Here is a 4171-nt window from a genome sequence, read left to right as displayed (position 1 = left end):
CAGAGGGTGGGGCTGGGTGGGTGTGTGGCCATGAGGGGCCACGGAGGGCAGTGTAGGGCAGGGCAGGGCGGGGCTGTGGTCACAGAGGGCTGTGGGGTCCAGAGTTGGGACGGAGGTGGGGCCATGAGGGGTGGCGGAGGGCTGGGACCAGACAGGGCTGGGAACGGCTGCTGATGGCAGGTTGGGGGCGGGGCCAGCAGGGCCAGGCAGTTCCCTCCAGCCCGTCATACTGGACGATGCTGGAACTCCACGTTTTGGGGTTGAATACGCCCATCACACAGGTATGACAAACCACCGACCCCTGGAAAGCCACCTGCCCACTTACCTGCCCCAGAACCGCAGATGGCTCCTCTGCGACCTGGTCTGGATATCGGTGTGCTGTTGGGACATGGGGAGGATGCCCGAGGCTGGTCCTCGTAGGCCCTGGCAGCATGTCCCTAGCCATGAGCCGCTGTGTGGCGCTGGCACAGCCCACAGGGCCTTGGAGGCTGGACATCCCAGGCTGGGCAGGCCCTGCGCACCACGTACCCTGGGGGATGGCATTCAGAATGTGGGTGACTGTGAATACCCAGGTAGGGAAGCCTGGAAGGTCCCTGACGTTGATGCCACCACTGTCTCCTCCCATCTGCGAGTGAACTGGGTTTCTCCTTAGAACACCCCTAACATGCCTGCTTCTACTCCAGGGCTGGGAGGCTCCATGTGTTGACCATGCTCACCCGGGCAGATGCTAACCATGCCCCCAGGGCAATGATGACCGTGCCCCTGGGCAGATACTGACCACGTCCTGGGGCAGATGTCTAGGGCCCTGAATGCAATCCCTCCTGGACACTCTCTGTCCCTCGAGCCAAGGGTCCTGGCCCCTGGGATGCAGCACATTCCTCAAACGGCTGGAGCCAGCAGCAGGCATGACAGTCAGGTCAAGATGAGGGGACCCTCCTCTGTCCTCGGCCTGGCCCCATATGTCCCCGGCCTCCTAGCAGTGCAAGGAAAGGCCCAGAGAGAGAAAAAGAGGAACCAGCAGGTGGGCACCATCACAAAGACCCCTGGCAGAGCAGCTGTGGTGGGGGTGGGGGCTTTTTTCTCCTTCTACAGATGAGAAAACAAAGTCCTGTCCCTCTCTCCCCAGCCAGAGTAGGGCCATTTTTCAGCAAGAGCCTATGCTGGGCAGTGGGGCCACGCCCCCATTCATGTCTGTGGGCACATCCCCTAGGGTCTCTATGGCCAGGGTGCCTCCCTCCACAGGCCATGACCTCATGACCCCTAGACTCCCTAGCCTCAGGACCTAGGAAAGTTCTGTCCACCGGGGCAGCCAACTGCTCACTGCCCACACCCTGGTGGCTGCACGCAGGGGCCGGCAAGGCTGAAACAAACCAGTGCATCTGCACCTGGAGCGCTGCTCAGCAGTGACAGCGAGCGACTGCTGCACACACAGCCACATGCAGGAGACATGGGCCTGCAGCAGCCCCAAGGGCCACACACAGAGTGCTGCTCCACACAGCATTCTTAAGTGACACATGATAGAACAAAGAAACTAGTGGTTGCAGGGGCTGGGAGGAGGGGGACACACAGGGACCGGCTGGTCCTGTGGGCTGGAGCCTCCAGTGTGGAACCACCAAGAGCCTGGTGTGGTCTTGGTGGTTGTACTGGGGGAAACTGGGTGACAGGCAGGCAGGACCTCTGGGCTATTTTTCACAGCTGCATGAGAATCTGCAATGATCTCAACAGAGTTTAGTTAAAAAAAAAAAGAGAGAAATTAGAAATGGAAAGGGGGTGGAGGGCTTCCTTTACTGAAACCTGCCACTGGGCTGAGGAGGGAGTTTTCCCCTGCCGTGTTTCAACCTCTCCTCCTCCCCAGGTACCAGCCTACCACAACCTTCAGACAGCACCCCTTCCCCAGACACCCGGCTTCCCTCCCCCAGGCCCTTGAATAACAGCAACAACAATCATGACAGCACCAGCCTTCATGTGTGTAGCTAGAGGCAGGTAGGAGGGAAGGAACAGTGTGGCCTCCTGGGGGCTCCACGAAATGGGCACAGCAGGGCAAGCCACCTTTCCCTGGTGGGGTGGGGTCACAGGAAGGGGTGGCCAAGGCTCCAGTTACAGAACCGACTGGGAGGAGCTCAGGGACACCCCAGCCTGGAAGGGGCCCATCTAGGACCTGCATGGGGTGGAGATACGGGATGGGAAGGGATGTCCCTCATCCTCTCCACGGGAGGAGGGAGCACCTTGCAGGGTTTGAGACAGACTGCTGGCTGGTTTGGGGGGTGGAGAGGGTCGATCCCAGGGGATGGCATGGAGGGCCTGAGAACCCTTTGGGGGCTCCCTGGGGCTGGGGAGACCCCCCTGTCCAGACCCAGCACACAGTGGAGACTGCCAGCCAGGTGGGAGGAGCGCCCCTTCCTGTCCCGCCATTCATGGGCGATCCGTCCTCCAGGTTACAGTCACCTCCTCTCTAGAATCCTCCGAGGGATTCCGGGGGCAGCTCCTGGGTGGGGCGTCCAGCAGGAGTTCCCTTCCCCGTAGCCGGGTGTTCGGGGAGAGCGAAACGGGTCCCGTACAGAATGCCCGCCGGCCTCGCTCAAGTGGGCGGGACGTGGGCGGGACCGGTTCCCTCGATTCCAGGGCGAGAGTGGGAGTGAGCAGGCCCGGCGGGGCGGGGTCTCCTGAGCCAAGTCTGGGGCGCTCCGCCCCCTGCGGCAATGCTGGGCGGGGCGTCACAATGGCCCGCGGTCCCCATGGCAACGCATGGAGCGTCCAGTGCAAGGCCTTGGTTTCTGGCAGTCCACGTGGGGCTCCGCTCCGGGACGCAGGCAAGTGGGTGGCGCGCCGGGCCAGGTGGAGAGGGCTGAGGGACGCGGGAGGGCGAGAGACAGGTAGACCGGGCCCCAGGAGGGGGGCCTGGGGCGAGGGAAAGGGCGAGGTGGAAGGGGAGGGGTTAAGGGGAGGCTGGAGGGACATGGGTGGTCTCTGGGAGGCGCGCCTGGGTGAGGCACTGTAGGCGGGGATGGGGCTCAGGGCGGCCCTCCCAGGATTCACACCAGCTGCTCTGCGGTCTCCAGCTGGGAGGCTGTTGGTGACATCCCCACCGCAGCGGACAAGACTTTCAGAGAATCGCCCGGCCTCCAGCCAGAGCAGGACTTAGGCCAGGGTTCCAGGTCCTGCTCTCACCTCACACGACCCAGATACCCTCTCTGCATGCCCCCTGCCCCAGGAAGGTCAAGGCTGGCCCTTCAGGAGCTAGATGGACTTGGGTCCCGGCTTCACCACACCAGGTTGTGACCTTGAGTAAGTTCACGCAGTTGTGTCATTCTCATCTTGAGTTCAACCAACCTGGGGTGCCCATAACACCCTGAGATCCAGGTGCAGGTGCCAGCCCAGCTGGAGGGTCGTCCCCATGGTCCCTGGCCCATTCTCCAAGGAGCATGGCACAGTCTGTAGCTGCACCCACGTGGGTGTGCCAGCCCCTGCCAGAGCCGGGTCTTGGAGGAGACAGGAGGGTCCGGCTCTGGGCTCAGTGACTGGGTGCAAACCCCAGGACCACAGCAAGCACCAAGCTTTTTAGCTGTGGGCTCCCCATCTGTGAGCTGGGGTGACAGAATCCAGCCCCCTCGTGAGGCTTATCCTGTGGGTTCATGGAGCTCAGCAGGCCGAGTCCCAGTGGAACACAGAGGACACTCACAAGTTGTGAGTGGAAGGGCGTGAGGGTTACTCCTTGGAGTTGGGCACAGCCACCAACTGCCCTTGCCTGGGTGGGCCCTGTCCCCTGCTGTGCAGCTGAGCGAGGTGTGCAGAGCCCTCCGAAGGACCCCAGGGGAAGAACGTCCACGAATGTCCACAAGGGTGTCCTGTACAGCTCAGGTCACACTGACTCCTTTCCATAGTCCATGAGCACAGGCACCCTGTTTCAGAAGAGGAGCTGGGGTTTTTGCAGGGCTTCATGGCGGGCTGGGGCTGGGGTTCTGCCCCAACTGTCCTTGCTCAGGGCCCCTGGCCCGACTCTGCCTGGTCTTGTGGCTGCATGTGACCACCAGGCCCTGGGTTTTTCCTCGATATGCCCTGTCCAGATCTGCAACTGGTTTGCAGAGCGATATGCCTCAAGGGGGGATGGAGGCCCAGAATGGGGCAGTGGGCCTGAGCTCCCTACCCCAGGCTTGCAGAAACATTGCCCCGA

The sequence above is a fragment of the Carlito syrichta genome, unplaced genomic scaffold, assembly GCF_000164805.1.
Source record: "Carlito syrichta isolate Samal-C Ts95f unplaced genomic scaffold, Tarsius_syrichta-2.0.1 Scaffold117897, whole genome shotgun sequence".
NCBI lineage: Eukaryota > Metazoa > Chordata > Mammalia > Primates > Tarsiidae > Carlito > Carlito syrichta.
This window is presented reverse-complemented; position numbering follows the sequence as displayed.